The following is an 18,945-nucleotide window of genomic DNA, read 5'->3' on the forward strand; positions in this document are numbered from 1 at the left end:
AGTAACATAAGAATTAATTGCAACTCATTTGTTAGTATCATGAAGATAATACAAAAAAGTTCATGATATATTGTAGCTGTACACTTCATGAGAAAAGTAATTATGCAAAAATTAATAGTATATAAAACAGAAAATTTGACTATTAATAATTAATTAAAACTAAAAACGACACTTTTCATCCATTTATTATAAATTGTTTCAATTAAAATACAAAAATAACAGGAAATTTCAAATTCATCAGCCAACATTGTAATATAGGCCTATATATTTCAGGTCATTTCATATAATTTACTTAGGTCGGTTAAAACAATCAAAGAAATCATAAATTACATTATGAATATTTTTAGAAACAACACAATGAAAAATTACACAATTTCTCTACTAGCTAGTTAGTCCAGACATACAATGAATACAAAATAACTGCATTTTCAATTAGGCTATTATGTTATTAACTTCAAATTATAACACATTCTGATTTAATTCACTAAATACAAAATACAAAAAACCCCCACAATTTTAAAAATAATACACTTTATATTATCTTATTCTGCAATATGTAAGTGGTCAACCATTCCGAATAATAATAATTATAAATAAAATTTTTTTATTGATTACAATAAGAAAATGTTATGAAAATCCTTACAACTATTTTTTGGAACTCTTAAATGTTAAAACTGTGTAAAAGGAAAATTGTATCCGTAAATTAATTCTTTTATAAATTGAATAAAATTCATAAATTATGTACAACTTTTTCATATAATGAGTTTATCCTCAAAAGTCAGTATCAACTTTTTTTATATTCTGTTCATCTAAAATGAATGAATTTTAAACAAATTACGATGTTTTACCAATAATCTTAAATTTTATTGAAATGTTTACAGAAAGTTTGTTGTTAGTGTAGACAGGACTATAATAGCTTATTTCAATATTGATATTACAGCGCATCGAAAAACATTAAAAAATTTCATTTGAATAAAATATACATTACGAAAGAGAAATATTATATTATTTATGAAGACGAAATTTTTGGAAAATAAAGTTTCGCATCTTTAAATATTAAACTGAACTTTTTCATCTTCAATATTTCCAACCACCAGTATTTATAAAAATTCCAATTTCGTTTGAAAAATATATGAAGCAAAATTCATTTTTTTTCTAAGAATATTCTACTATTTTGATGTTATCGAAATTACCTTTCTTTCAACGTGACAATTTCATGTGATACTAGAAACATCGTATGCTCACGACAAGAACCAAGAATAAACCTGAAAATTGATATTATTATAATTCTCACAAATTCCATTCTTTTGCAATCATCTATTCCATCGATATGATTATTTTTTTTTGCTTTTTTTCACCTGTGACATTAATTTTTTATAATTCATTTTAAATAAATATAATTTTGTTGATGGAGTTATATACAAAAATAATCAAGTGTTTTTTTTTCTAAATACTGTAATATAACTTCTCCTAGTAAAAAAAGGAAACTAAATAAATTAAAATAGAAAAATACGTCAATGCAGATTTTAAAAAAATTGCAAAATTAGATGGTTAAAAAAATTGAAAATCAAGTAAATCATTCATTTAAAAAAATATTCGTATAGGCTATATATATATATATACGATATGTTATTAAATATTTATAGTATAATTATAAATATACAGTTTTGGGTGCACAACGTATTCTACATATTAAATTTATTCAGGATAAAGCAGGAAGTCTTTAAATTTTCATATAAAATTTTCAAAGCGTTTGAGAAATATATACATTTATTTAAAAACATAATGTAAATGTAATAATATAATATAATATTCAAATGTTTCTCGAATGCTTTGAAAATTTTACATGAAAATTTTGACTTTTTCCTCAGATCCTGAACAATTTTAATATAAAAGAATATACTGTGTCCTTAATTAATTTGCAAATTTCAAACATCAATCTTCATTTAATTTTTTTAATATTCATTGAATATAAAACGGTTATAATAACGGCATATTCTTTTAATTGTTTAAAACTAAATTAAGTTAATATGAATATTTATTTAAGACAGGTAAACTATTGATAGAATGTATTCACACTTTCTGGTTTGGCTGATTCACAGATTCTAAGATTAGAATACAATACAATAAAATACTATTTTTTTCGCGAATAAAGCTATTATTCTGTTGATTCCGATTTCAGCAAGGCAGAAAAAATAGAATAATTTCTCCTTATATATATTTTTTACGACAATATTAGATACTTTAAGTTTTATTAAAAGCTCACTCACTCTACTCGAGCATTATCATTCAAAGTAGAGAACTTCTTGCCATTTATTGTTATTTAATCTCCAACCTGCTGATTTTACACTATTTTTACAGCGGCATAAACGTGTTTGAGTGCTTCTAAACTTTTTTGTTCTTTAAATCGAAGAGTCTACTTTTATTTTAAATAATTCTATCGTTTAGTGGAACGTTTCAAAATATCCAATCAGTATTATGTTGGGTGGAGTTCCGTATAATTTATCCCTTCCTATCCTTTACTAATTGCCTTTCGTTTCAATTAATTTTAACTGTAATCGATGTGGTTAATTTATTTTATTCTAATTGTCTAAAACTTTTAACAAATTTGACAGAACTTATTTTTATATAAAAATAATTTATTTTAATTTCTTAATACATATATCAAAATTAACCTCCTTTAAATTTAATAACGTCACATTTAAATCATCTTTTTTAAAAGTCCTTATAGATTTATTGTAACTTTTCGTAAAGAATTGAAAATATTTTATAAAAATTTGCTTAATTTATCAGAAAATTTAAGATACTCTTTTGTTTGGGGAATGTCAAATTTCACAAATATAAGTTCCACAATAGGTAAATAGTTTTCACTTTTACTTTCTTTTCCTTAACTTTATTATCATAGTCTCTTGTTTCGTCTTTATTATCATAGCTTTTTAACCTTACATCCTTCCTACCGAATTTAATTCCTCTCCACCCTTTTGTTGTACACTTCTTTTCTTTCTTTATACTGACCAATTCTTTGTTGTGTGTAGTTCTAACATAAGTTAACAGACATTGTACGTTCCATTATTCTTCTTTAAAATCGATATAATCTAATTTATTTGGCCTCATGTTACACTTTCTTAATTAAGAATAATTCACGTAACATTATAAAATTTATTCATTTTTATATCAGTTCTATATTAAATGAAAGACGGTTCGATGACCAAAATATTACCTTAACCAAACCTTAAACTATCGGACACGCCTTTGTTCAAATACTAAAGGTCAGTCGAATGTCGCAGAACATCAATATCATTGCTGCATTTCTAACCAAATCGAATTTGATACATTCCGGCAAAAATTCCTTATTTAAGAAGACAATTTCGACTATAATGTGATAGTCAAAGAAGATTAAGTTCGTTTAGAATTCTATTATTCCTTTTTTGATAGCTTCTTTATACCAAGACAATTCTTATTTCAAGCAATTTTTCATATAAAAAAATTCTCACAAAAAATAATGAAAAACTGATAAGAAAAATATGAAATTTATTCACGACGTCTAATAATATAGTTTCTGTTAGTTGAAAGGAATACAGTTGTTATAAGAATAAACTGTTTTATTAGTTATTAAATGTCACCAGAAACGAACTACTATTTAAGAAGTTTCTATATGTAGTCCAGAATCTGTTAATGTTGAAGAATAGAAAAAATAATAATTTTCATTTTCTTTTAACCTTGACTTTACTAATTAATTAAAAATTAATTTGAAAAAAAGTATTATAATTATTTAAATATTGAATTTAAAACAGACAGAAAGACTAAGTATTGCCTATGGAACAAGCAGTAATATTAAAGGAGTGATGACAATTTGATTTTTAAATTAGAATTAGAAGTAAAAAGTTATAATAATTTATAATATTTATAATGGATAAATTACTTATTCTATTCATTCTNAGATCCCAATTTTAATTCAAACTGTACGAAAAATAGCGAAACATAAAAATCAGTAAACTAACTACAGCATATCATTAAATAGCAAGTAACATAAGAATTAATTGCAACTCATTTGTTAGTATCATGAAGATAATACAAAAAAGTTCATGATATATTGTAGCTGTACACTTCATGAGAAAAGTAATTATGCAAAAATTAATAGTATATAAAACAGAAAATTTGACTATTAATAATTAATTAAAACTAAAAACGACACTTTTCATCCATTTATTATAAATTGTTTCAATTAAAATACAAAAATAACAGGAAATTTCAAATTCATCAGCCAACATTGTAATATAGGCCTATATATTTCAGGTCATTTCATATAATTTACTTAGGTCGGTTAAAACAATCAAAGAAATCATAAATTACATTATGAATATTTTTAGAAACAACACAATGAAAAATTACACAATTTCTCTACTAGCTAGTTAGTCCAGACATACAATGAATACAAAATAACTGCATTTTCAATTAGGCTATTATGTTATTAACTTCAAATTATAACACATTCTGATTTAATTCACTAAATACAAAATACAAAAAACCCCCACAATTTTAAAAATAATACACTTTATATTATCTTATTCTGCAATATGTAAGTGGTCAACCATTCCGAATAATAATAATTATAAATAAAATTAATTTAAGTTTTCATCTAAAAAAACCTCATACTTCTTAAAGGCAAAGAGTAAATAACCTAAAGGCAACCGTGATGTGAACGACCGTGTAAAATATTTATACAATAAAATTAACATAAATATAATGTTACATTGTGTAATAATACAATAAATATATTTAATACATTTGTAAAAACGAGCTAATTTTACCGAATAAAATAAATTTTTTTTAAATGTTCCATACTTAGACGAGATTTCTAAAATATCTTATAACCAAAATATAATTAAAATATCTATTAAATACTTGGTAATATAAACAAATCGCGTTTTAAACTCACCGAATTTCCTAAATTTTAGTTGGAATTGTAAGCCTATCTAAACTTTTGCATCATCCCAGGAAAGGAAACCACACGCCAACCTCACATATTCATCTACCCATTCTACTGTGGGTGCTGTGTACAGCTGCTAAAGCAGGAAGAGGTTTCTCTCAACCCAGCACACAACATGGCGTTCAACACGTTCGTGACAAATCACGCAACGAGTGGTCGATTTGCGTGACATGGAAGTAGGTCCCTAGGAAGGGGCGTGGTGGAAAAAAATTAGATTTCCTTATTTCTATCGGAAGAATTCTGGAACACATCTGCGTTAATATTAGGAAGTGATAAACGAGGATCATACGATAATATTTTTTGATAGATTACTATTTTGCACTTATAAATCTGCACTGCTGAACAAATCTCTTCTATCTAAGCTTTGATTATGATACTTTCAATAATTATTTGTGGTCTTTGATACAAACGAACATATTTCGAAATAATTAAAATTACAAGTTTTTCATGGTTTAGATTTTATATTTTTCACAAAATAACAAATTTCATAATTTATTAAAATAAATTTCCAAGGCTTAAATTGAAAATGGGAGCTTGAAATTCTATTTGCAATTTGACAGACAAGCCAAACAATTAAGAATTTTAAATTATCTTCAATTAATCTAAAAATCTATAAATATCAGTATCATTCTTATTGAAAGATTCTTTAAATTAAATTCCACACAATCCTAATTTTGAAAATTGTTGAATTTTTTACTTTTTCCAATTTAAAATAAGATATTAATTATAAATATAATGTTAAATTATGTTTATGAATAGAATAATCTATTAAATCAAATCCAAAACTTAAAAAAAAAAACTTCAAATAATCTTGAATTTTATATAAATTTTATAAATCTATATAAATTCATAGTATATTACTATAAATTACTAAAACTACCCATTAATTAAAATTAATAAATATAGTGTTAAAATATTTCAAAACTATTTTTATAATTATTCTAAAAATATAAACAAACTACAAACTTCTATTAAAAACTAAAAAAAAAAAAAATAGCAATTTAGATTTTAATAGATCTATTAAAAAAGAATTTCCCTGAGACAAGATTTCACTATAAAAGCAAGATACACATATTATGATACATTTGTATTCAATGTACAAATTAAATCGTACTTATTGTTCCAATGAATAGCTATGCCATCGTGTTATAGTATTAGATATGACCTTGTAACTGTTAAACAAACTTTGAAACCTGAACATCTACTATATCATTCTGATATTTTGATAAAATCAAAATTAGAACTTGATATTTGAAACTAGAGGAATGCCTTGACTTGTATATTCTAATTGATGCTTCGTAATAAAAAAATTTAAAAAAACAGAGCATTTTCTGTGTTTATATATAGCATTTCAATGTTATTTTTTATTTAAAATATCAGCAATTAAAAATCAATTTTTTTGTATTTTTAATAAAATTTGATTGCTTGCTTACCTATTTCTATAGAATTTATTTTTCCAACAGAGATTATTTTCAAAATTTATTTTGTTTAAAACGAATATATATATATATATATAAGAACTCTTGAAAGAAACTAATTTATTAAAAAAATTTTTCAAAACGACTGATAATTTTTTTAATAAAAAAAGTTGAGATTTATAATGTCATAAATGGAAATTCTCTCATAGAAAAACTTTTAAAGTTTCGAAGAGTGGCATTTTATACATATATTAAGATATGGAAGGGAGGAGATAGAAGCAGTAAACTTTGAAATGTTGACATTTTAGTTGCGGTGGAAACCGACACGGAAGCAACACTGTAAGAAGATATTTTGATAAAAGGCAGCTTGTTGTAAGAATATCCCGTCGGATTTCGACTTTTCTAAAAAAAAACTAAAGAAACGTTGTTAAATGTTATAACAACGGGTTGATTTTATATACTGTATTTCTAACAAACAGAATCAATGTATTTTATTCTTTTTAGGATTAAAACATTTTATATTATTAATGCCAATCCTTTTTAGGGGGTTTAACATATTATAAAAATTATCTTCATACGGATTTTTTTGGTCGAATGTATGTTCGTAATATGTATAATGCTTATGCTGTGAAAGATTCGAGTTCGAATCTAGTTGAACTTTCAGGAGTAATTCGAGTTGGTGTGTCAATCTCCATCCCCTATCGATACCGGTCGATTCCATTTTGCCAATACGAACCAGATCCGCTCGTTAAGGATAAAACCGAGCCAGGTCATTTGGCCAATGGGTAATGATGCTTCGAAAAAATTTGTATGAACCATACAGTTAAATAAAATGGGGCATTTAAATGAGGCAAAGCTAATTAGTTTAAAGTTTTCAAATCTGTTCTATACTAAAAAATTATTTAATATAATTTTTAAGATTACAACATTAAGGAAATAAAGAAAGTGGTAAATAAGAGAGATCGATATATACAGTAGTTTCGTCAAATAATTCTATAGATTTCGAGAACAGAAAACGAATAAAATATTATAAGTGAAAATGTCTTTTCTGTTTAATTAGAATGTTTGAAATGTATATTAATTAATTAAAGAATAAATTAATTTTTCTATTGTAATACATTAGAGCATCGTTTATCCAAATCAATTGGGGACTGGGGTTGTTCAGATAACTGATTATGTATGAAAAAATATATTAACCTATCCCATTGTTGAAATTTTTCTGTTTTCTCCGTCAATGTTAAGCCTAACGTAAACTTTTAAAAATAACCGTGGCTATTGTATCGTTGAAAATTATTCTTTATTTTGTACAAACAAAATAAATATATTGAAAAATATAAAAACAAAATTATATTTTGGAAGTTAATCTAGTATCAAAAACGTTCGATTCAGCACGACACAGTCTAGAGTGGAACGCTTTCGGTTAACTGACGTTTCGGATAAACGACTCTCTACCATACTTGTTCTTCAATCCTAATTATTACATTGTAGTGTGGTGTTTCACTCCTATTTAATAAATTTTTGTTTTTATATATCGATAATTCAACTTCTACTCAATTACCATTTTAAACTGAAATTCTGATACTATCCATCATGTCTATATANTATATTGATTAAATGATAATAATCTAACTATACAATGACTAAAATAGTAGGCCTACAAAGAATATGAATTTAATTGAATTAACATATACGATAAGTTTTCAAATATAACCTTCAATACATTTTATTCCCAATTTACTTGTTTCATTATTCTAATTTTTAAAACTGAATAATGTCACAAAAGTAATGATATCCACATTTAAAGACGAAATAAATGATGTTTTATACTATAATAAATAATTTAAACTGTATAAAAAATATGCACACAGTAATACGTAAACTGTATAATGAAACATTTACATTAAATAACATATATATTATGTTCATAAAAATATTTAATTTTAGAAAACTTTCCTTATATCACTTTGAATAACTTGTATATTATATAACCTTCCTTGATATTAAATGAGTAAAATTGACACGATGAAATCTTTAGAGCATAAAAATTTATTTTATTTATATTCAAGTGGTTTTCAACTGGTGTTCTCTTATATTCCACAAATTTTTTTAAATATTAATTTTTACCTACGTTTTAATGTTATTTGTATATATTTTATATAAAAATTGTATAATATTCAATGAAGCGTTTTATTTCTACATAAGGATATTTTTGATGTGACATTAGTTCATCGGTGTGCCACCAAAAATCGTTTCATTAGCTCAAAATGGTTAAGAACCAACCAATACGATACAAACTAAACAAGAAATATTTAACGATTTCATAACTTTAGGCAATACAATAAATTTTTTAGTTCTAAATTTATTTATATGTAATGATAGAATAAATTACGATAATTACAAAACAAGGTTTATTGCACTATGTTAAGAAGGAACTGGATACAATAGTTCTTTATAACGTAAGTTATTTTTTTATAAGCTTTGAAATATTCAAGATTTAAATGCTCATAAATTCATCGTAACGTTTATACAATTGAACTTAGAATATAATATTGATTTTTTTTTAAATTTAAAATCTGCACGAAACTTTTAGATTAATCTATAATTTTCAGAATAAATTTTAAATACCAAATTTTCTACTGAAAAAAGTTAATTATTTTTATATCACAAAATCAAAGAAAAACTCACAATTAATGCTGTTGAACAATAAATTCAAAAAAGTATTAATTTATGTTAATAAATTATAAAACTACTACAAAATCTGCAGTGCCAAATAACTGCTTGCTTGCTTTATGTTACATTGCAAAATATGTGTAAACACGACATATTACGCTTATTGTTATGAAAAAAAATTGGAACTAACGTCATGTTTTGTAACAATAACAGACTCGAAATCAATTGCTAACAAATTATAAAATCATGATTGTTTACTGTTATTTGCAATAATACTAATAAATTAATAATCAAAGGGACCTCCATTGTTACTAATGAGTGTAAATATACGTTTTGGCATTGAATTAATGAAATTTTGCAATACTTCAACTTTAATTTCGTACCTCTTTCTCGTTATTTTATTTTTCAAGTATCTTTAGAAAATTACATGTTATTGCTATAAACTTTATGACACAATAATGTCCACATATTTCCCATCTGGTTTAGGTCCGAGCTTCTTGCTGACCAGGGCAGAACAGAAATTTTCATGTTCATTGCTCATGTTCAAACCTTGTTTTCGTAGCTCTTGAGGCACGACAAAAGACTTTGTTTCGCCGGCTAATCCAATTGTCTCCTCACAGAAATGGTCCAAAAAGGAATATGTTGTTGTGGTCAACATCCACCGATACTCTGAAGAATCCATCCTGCCACAAACTCGTACAGGATCGGTTTTTCCGGCAGTAGAAAATGTACTCTACATCATAACACCCTCCCTACATTTGACTACTGAAGAATTCTTTGGGTTTCTTCAGTAGATCATGCCAGTAGAACCTATTTCTGTCTGGCCCATCCAATTAAACTTATCGTCAGAGGCCAGTACAGTTTATCATTTAGAAATACAGAACATGACTTCTTGAGACCGTTCTAATCTGATTTCTTTATGGCAGTATGCTGTAATTCTTTCCAGACAGTTACGAGGGAAATTTCGTCGCCGATTTCATTGATTACTTGCCTTGTTGACAAATTAGTTCCAGTTTCCAGCAGACAAATGTGCCAGCCAGTTTGTTATGTTTTTCCATAATTATCGCTTTTTACTAATACAGTATATTACGTACGCTTCTTTTGATCTTTCCACATTACTTCCTATTTGCCTCTCAGAGAGACCAGCATCTTAATGGAAAAAATTCTCGCACTTTCTTTTCACTCAATTCCGTTCCTATGGCGTTTAGATCTTAAAATAACTATACGTGATAATACGTAAACTATTGATAGTTTGTGTGTATTTATTTACAGTATACTTAATTTAACATTTTATACGATAACACGTATTGCAAAATAAATGTGATGTGAGAAATGTTGGAAATCTGTCAGTGGTTTAATAATTTATTAACAGCTAGTTTTATACTAGTTTAATATTGTGACATCACGTCACGTTGCGGTCCATTAGTGTTAAAATATGTGTTATTTGTTGGGTTTTCACATGTTTTGCACTATAAATAACCAGTATTAAGCGATTTCTCAGGTACTGTAATTTTGTAGTGGTTTTATAATTTCTTCAATACAATTAAAAAAGAATAACTTAATAAAAGAATGAAAGAAAGAAAAGAAAAAAAAACAGAAAGTAATCATGGCCCAACTAAATGTTTTTATCACAGGTTGTACGAATCTGTTTAGTTCTTATATAGATTTATATTGAATTTTATAAAAACTAGATTATTATAAACCGTATTATTCAAATCTAAGAAGTATTTTTCCATATAAACATGCAAAAATGCTTCTTAAATTCGCTTAAACTTTAAGCTTCTTTGAGTTTAAGCTTAACGTTGGGTACGTCAAATTCGAAGTGATTCTTAAATTTAAAGCATTCTTTGTCACTTTAAAACTTTGTGTATAATAGAACATCCTATTTTTTACTTATTTTATAGCTTAAATTAATTAAAATTTGTTTTAAATGAATTAAAATTATTTATTATAGAGTAAGAAATGTTAATTTAAATGTTAAAATGTTATATTTAATTCTAATTATTATCCAATATATTCCTAAAAGTCGGGTATCCGTCTTAAATTCTAAATAATACAATATAACTTATTCTTAAAAGAATTATTTTTTACTAACTGAAAACGTATAAAAATCAAAACGATTCATCGGATGTCATCTCTGATCTTTATAAAAAGGATTATTATTAAAATGGGTAAATTCAGTCTAGAAGTAAGCTTACTACTGAGAAAGAAAATGTCGATTGATTTATGACATGATAATATAGCTGGAAAAGAAGTTGTCAAATTATTTTTATAACTTCCAAAAATATTACAGATAAAATGTAATATTTATGAATAAAAATTAATTTTACGATCTTTCAAAATTTTTATAGAAAATATTTTTCATCATCAAATAGAAACATGGGCATATTTTTGATTACTAAAAACGTTTTTAATATGTTTTTATTAATCAAAAATAAAATTAATTTTTATTCATAAACTATCAATATTAATATGATAATTGACAAATTAATTTGTAATTTATTACTTCAATGTTTCATTCAAACTTTATTTCATATAATTTTATTATTTTAATTATTATGAAAATATTCCTCTAACATATTCACTTACAAATTTTTACTGTAAATTTCCATCCAAAGCAATAAAAACGAAAGAAATATTAAAGTTACATATACACTGCGTTTTGCGCATATTTATAAGAAAATCATGAAACATTTTAATTTTAAATATTTTCTATAAAAAGAAACTAATAAACTACGTTAATAAATTCGAAATTATTTGAAGCAATAGTTTTCTTGCTCTATTTTAAAAAAAAAATTCAATAATAACAGAAAGCACTTATTACTTAATATGTTTTTATTCGAGATTGTTAAAATTAATATATTTTTAATAAAAAAAATTAATGTTTAATAAAAATTAAATTTTTAGCTGATTTTAAAAATTTTATATAATATAATTTTAAAAATGCAATTATAAAGTAAGTATCTAAAAGTTATATAAACTTTATCAACTGATTTACGAATTTATAGAATAAAAGAGCATTTCTTCTTTGTTTTCAAATAATTTTTGAAGGACTTTTTGACGTAAAATATTAACAACTAGTCTTTTAAATTACAAAAAAATAATTTAAAATGTTTCTAGCAAATATTAATGGAACGAAATAGAGTTCTGCTTAGATGCATTAGCAAATAAGCAGAAGTTTGTTATCGGTTTTAATTCTGCATTTTGCAATGACTAAAAAATATCATATTTCAGGAAACATTAGCTTTTCTTCTCGTCTGTCAATATTTACCGAAAGAAGATTTATTTCACTACTTTCCTTTGATCAACTTCAATTACTTAGTATAGTGTGAACATTGCATATTAGGAAACAAAGATCAGTACATAGAAATGATAACTTTGCATATTAATAATATTAAATTAAATTTATTTATAAGAGATAAATCATATAAGATATATATTAAGAATTATGAATAATTATTTTATAATTATTCATAATTATGAATAATTAAGTTAATTAAGAAATTTCAATAATTTTTTTATTGCAATCGCGTTTTGAAAAGTAGATCCATAAGTGAAACGAACAATTATTTATTGTTACATCTGCAATCCATGCTGCAATTTTTAATCATATTTTTAAATTATTTAATTTAAAATATATGCTCTCCACCTCAAATTAGTACTGTAGTGTCTTGCCCCTATACATCATACACTTTTCCATTAGCAACGGAGTCATGTATTACTGCTTTCAGGGGGAAGTTTTGAGTTGAAATAACATCACTTCCAGTTTGCATCGGAAAGTACATGTAATAGTTAATCGGAGCCTCCTGACCCTAAGGTTTCCATATCTGGTCTCGTCTTCCATCTATCTAACTCCGCTCTCGAGATTAGGGAAAGACGGACGGACGGAAGACAGTGGAAATTTATAGGTCTACAATTTGTTCAATTTGCAGCCCAATAATTAAACTCAATAATAATTTATTTTATTAGAAATTTCGCAATGTTTAGCTATTCCTGTTCGAATATTTAATTAATCAGAAAAAACATTATAGGCCTATTTTGAACTCGCACATCCTTGTGTATAAACAAATAAGGTTTTTTTTTAATATAATATATAGAATGTGTCGTAATTATCGTGCAGTGAACCAATAAAATAAGCATAAAAATGAAGAAACACTTTATTCATCGAATGATCTATCATCTAAAAACTCAATATAAATTAATCACGAGCAATAATCTTTATTGCTCCTATTATCGTTCAAATTGTATTGTTCGGCTCTCTTTCTATATTTTGTTTCATTGCTGGTATCAATAAATGCATCATTTTAAACTTTCCATTTGTTTAACTTACATTCAAATTGAATTTTCATTTATTCCCCAAAGATAAATGTCATGTCTCAGATAAGGAAAAAAAGCCTAAAGACTTGTTTATTTTTTACGTAAGTTATTTACTTCCGAAGTTTACCATTAAATATACGGAAAATTATTTTTTTAAACATCCGGGATACTCTCCTTGGAGATTTGTAAACATGCGTCAAAGTGGTTTTTTACATTTGATTTTTTCNTACACCAGTATCCAACTATCCGTTTTATACGACGATTAAGAAATATGTTTTATTCTACTGTAAACAAATTTATAATATTTTAATTATAAATTTTGTTTATTCAAAATGTAAAATCTATGTGAATAGTAATAAGCTAGAAATGGCAAAAAACAGGGAATAATCACAGAACTTCTATAACGATGTTCTTGAATAAAAGAATTTTCATGTTATTTTTAGACGTGATGTTTTCATCTTAAATTTACTTCACTGCAAAATATTTTGTATCTTCTTATACAAAATTACAGCTAAATATGTTCTTTTTTTAAAACTCGATAAACATAAAATACTGCTTCATTGAATTTTAGAAAAGTGCACTTTAATGCTGTTTTTTTTTTTTATTTTTGAGTAATGAAAAATTAGAAAAAAAACTATGTTAAGAAATATTGATAAAACAGAATTTCGTGCAGAATTTTTTATTTTTGTAATTTCCTATATTTTTGTATACAGTTTGATTTTTTTCGTTAATTTTTATCTTTTTAAAACGATAGTTAGAATACACACTACGATTATTGATCATTTTAAAATGATTATTACACCCAAAAAGATATAAATAAAAATTTTAGATAACAGAACATAGTTAGTATACAATATAATAAGAATGATTAAAACGTAAACATCTATAAATTATTTGAAAATATGAAAAGTGTGAAAAACTGTACGTTTTAAATTTAAGTTAAATACAATCAAATATTAACCTAATGAATAAATATAAAAAATTAATTTTAACGTGTATTTTATTCATTCAAAAAATTAAAACACGACATTTAATAAGAGATGTATGCAATGAAATTAAATTAATTTAATATGTTTTTTTAGTAATCGGTTAGAAATTATATATATATTTTAAGCTAGTTCCTTGTGGCGTTAGTTCACTCCCTCTGTATATATAGCACTGTTAGAAACATGCGGAAATTCTCGTTAGTCTTGATCGCAGTCACCATGACCATCTAAAGCTTGAATTCTCAGACTGGAAAAAGAATCATTGAAATAACCTTGATCTAGAAATGAAATAACCAAAACATAGGAAAACACTTTAGCTTTTAAAAATCTAATTACTTACAACAAATTTTTATCAAATTTTGACTGACAACATAAAAAAGCTTGATTAATTTTATAATAAAGCATAGTTTAAANCTAAAATACATTCTTAAATAAAAGTGCAAAGCTACTTTATGAAATTTCTACAACGTAACAATTCCAGGATCTCCAGATAAAAATAAGAGAATTGAGAGAGCATCTACGAATATAAAACTTAAAAGAAATAACTCTGAAAGAACTAAAAATGGCAAAATTCTAGCTTACAAAATTCAATTTTCGTGTAGCAGAATCATAAACCAAGTGATATTTTTGAGTTTTGAAATGTTAACAAGCACATTGATTTAATAAATACTTAATTCAAGGTTCGATGCATTTCTTTTTGAAACTAGATTTTTTAATTAATTTAATTTAAAATATATGCTCTCCACCTCAAATTAGTACTGTAGTGTCTTGCCCCTATACATCATACACTTTTCCATTAGCAACGGAGTCATGTATTACTGCTTTCAGGGGGAAGTTTTGAGTTGAAATAACATCACTTCCAGTTTGCATCGGAAAGTACATGTAATAGTTAATCGGAGCCTCCTGACCCTAAGGTTTCCATATCTGGTCTCGTCTTCCATCTATCTAACTCCGCTCTCGAGATTAGGGAAAGACGGACGGACGGAAGACAGTGGAAATTTATAGGTCTACAATTTGTTCAATTTGCAGCCCAATAATTAAACTCAATAATAATTTATTTTATTAGAAATTTCGCAATGTTTAGCTATTCCTGTTCGAATATTTAATTAATCAGAAAAAACATTATAGGCCTATTTTGAACTCGCACATCCTTGTGTATAAACAAATAAGGTTTTTTTTTAATATAATATATAGAATGTGTCGTAATTATCGTGCAGTGAACCAATAAAATAAGCATAAAAATGAAGAAACACTTTATTCATCGAATGATCTATCATCTAAAAACTCAATATAAATTAATCACGAGCAATAATCTTTATTGCTCCTATTATCGTTCAAATTGTATTGTTCGGCTCTCTTTCTATATTTTGTTTCATTGCTGGTATCAATAAATGCATCATTTTAAACTTTCCATTTGTTTAACTTACATTCAAATTGAATTTTCATTTATTCCCCAAAGATAAATGTCATGTCTCAGATAAGGAAAAAAAGCCTAAAGACTTGTTTATTTTTTACGTAAGTTATTTACTTCCGAAGTTTACCATTAAATATACGGAAAATTATTTTTTTAAACATCCGGGATACTCTCCTTGGAGATTTGTAAACATGCGTCAAAGTGGTTTTTTAGATTTGATTTTTTCAGTTTTTCTGTTACTCTTTTTTTTTTAATCTTAAACGTTATTTTATTTCGATTTGCGTTTTTAATTATAGGGTTACCTTATCGTCAATTCAATTAATCTAAATAATCGATAGTAATTTATTATAATTTTACTTCGAATGGAAATTTGTTATATTTAATACACAAATCGAGTATTAAATAATATAGCGGCGTAACTTAAACCGTCATTATCACATTAGCAACGAAAAAAGTTGGCCTGATAGCATTAAATTTCAACTGTGTATCTTTAGTTCGATAATCAGTAATTTGTTAAAACTGGGTTTTCCTGTGGGCATTCTTGCAGTTTCTCAATAAGTTAAACACAAACATGGACTGAACTGAGTTGACATCTAGTCTACTTATCATCTCATCTCTTCAGTTCAATCTTGTTTGTCCATTTTTTACTTTTAACGGATTTTTCGGGAATTTATATTAAAAAAAAACAAACAAACAAATCAGAAACGACTTAATCATATAAATAACATCACAATAAATTCACGTAATCATTATTTACATTAATGCCATCTTTTATATAATAATGTGTATATTTCTTTTTCTTGTTTCGAATGAAATTTAACGGATAAATTGTTTAACGGTAGCCATACAATAAGAACGTTGACCCGAGTGTAGCGATGATTACAAATCCACACGCAATGCCCTTCTTTGTATCAATGCACGACGTACATTTTCATTCGCATGTTCGCTCCCATGCATATGGTAAGATTCAATCAGTACTTTTTTTTTTTATAAAACTGTTTAACGTCTGAACAGTTTTATTTAGGTTTGTAGAATTTAAAGTTATATGTTACAGTTTTCACTGTACATTTTTTTAAAATAAAATAACTTCGAAATATTGCTTATTAAAAATAGATTAAGTACAGTACCCTTCGAATTTTAAATATGTGTATCATGTTGATTTAAATTTCAAGATTAAAAAAGATGAAATATTTGACAGTATTAACAAAAGTACAACTTATTGATTTCAATATTTTGGTGCATGGATTAGTCAAATATGTTTTGCTCTTCTGTATCTTCTATATTTAGAAAGATATAAATTTAATTAAAAATTGTGTAATTTTCTTCCTGTTTGTTTAATAAATATCATAATATTAATATGTTGTAAATAGATTAAAAATCATATAAATAAGCAATTCCAGCAATAAATACAGGGTCTGAAAAATGATCCCTTCGCAGATAGAATTTTTGGTAACTTCTGCTTTAAATGCTCTAACATAGCGTAAAGTTTGGTTAAACTGATAAAATATTTTTTTCTAATGAAAGGTAAAAATTTGTCATAAAGATTGCGATGTGACAAAATGATGAAGGGAAAAGATTAATGGTTTAATAACGGAATTTGTAAGATTAAATTTTGAGATGAATAAATTTACGGTTACTTTCAGATACATATTTATATTATTAAGGGAAAATTTTTTAATAAAATTTATGAAATGTTATCAGGTAAATTGAATTATTTAAGTTTTATATGCTTTCTAATTTTTATGTCGACTCTAGATAAGAAGAAAAAAATTAAACCGTTGATCTTCGCCTAATGATATCGAAATAGATCCTAATTTGTAAACGGAATAAATAAGCAAAGATTCATCTCTTCCTTCCAAAATGTCGGGTCCATTGGACCCAATTTGGTAATTGTGAACCTATATTTTACTCGATGTTTGACAAGGATGACCTCTTCTCCCAGGCGCATCTTTTCGTCGTGTTCAGCAGACATAAATAAAATAAAAGAACACATCTGGGATAGAACAAAGTTCTTTTATCTAGATACGTAGGTACTTGCGTGATACAATCTACAATATAGGATAAATCTATATAAAAATATATGATGTGTGTCAATGAAAAAATTGTTTCCGAATTTAAAAATAAAAATAATAACAATCACAGCAAATCATGTGCATTTGGAAAGTGCATTTATCAAGAAAACATCAAATTTTAGATACTAATACTTTACAAAGGTTTTAAAAAATTTGTTATAGATATATTATATAGAGGTATAATGTAAGAATTTCTTTCACGAATTTCTCTAAAGTGTATTTTCGTTTTTTTCTCTTTTTCTTCTATTATTTGCTTTTTCTCTTTTCAGATCTAAGTGTTGTCCCACGAGAGGAAAAGTGGAGTTCCATCCATGCGAGACTCGAACTAAGCCCTCCTGTAACAATATACAGTATATATATATAGGCCTATACACATACAGATACCAAACAACCATCTTGGTTCCATTTATTGCCTCTACAGAATTTAAAATTGTGAAAAATTCTCTTTTTCACTTTTGAATTTTATAACTGAAAATATGTTTGAAAACAAAATATTAAAAGACATATACTGTAGATTATAGAATAATATTTAGAGACATTGTTTTTTTTAAATCAAGCATAACTTTTCCAGAAATCCTATTTGTCTCTAATACTTCCAGTCTGGAAAGTATAAATTTTTTATAATTTTAAGATTATTCTATTAAGCTTATCACAGGGGAATAGTTAAACAATCAAATTAGTTTGAAGCGAACTAGTTCAGAAAACAAAACTACTGTATTTTCTTTATTCTCATAAAAAATGTTTGAAATGTAAACTGATTATAATTTAAATTGAAAAATTTATAAATGAAAAAACTCTGTAAGAGATTTATTTGTTTTTCAAAATATTTTGATTTTTAGCTTTTAAAAATCTAATTACTTACAACAAATTTTTATCAAATTTTGACTGACAACATAAAAAAGCTTGATTAATTTTATAATAAAGCATAGTTTAAAAAATAAGCAAACTGCAAAAATTCTCCAAATCACTCAAAAGTTTTTAATTGATTTTCTAAAATATTACCTTTAAGAGCAGATTTGAAGCTGATTAAGAATGTGCCAAACGAAACCGATGTTATAAGCGTATCCGATATCAGTTT

At 25.5% G+C, this 18,945-nt stretch overlaps 1 protein-coding gene across 1 annotated transcript in view; it reads right to left on the bottom strand.

The window, feature by feature from the left end:
- Window positions 1-18,945, bottom strand: part of LOC111636034 — a 121,511-nt gene that overhangs the window by 55,610 nt on the left and 46,956 nt on the right. The gene's annotated exons all lie outside the window — the stretch shown is intronic.

This window comes from Centruroides sculpturatus, unplaced genomic scaffold (genome assembly GCF_000671375.1).
Source record: "Centruroides sculpturatus isolate CEXI.00-Female unplaced genomic scaffold, Cexi_2.0 scaffold941, whole genome shotgun sequence".
Classification (NCBI taxonomy): Eukaryota; Metazoa; Arthropoda; class Arachnida; order Scorpiones; family Buthidae; genus Centruroides; species Centruroides sculpturatus.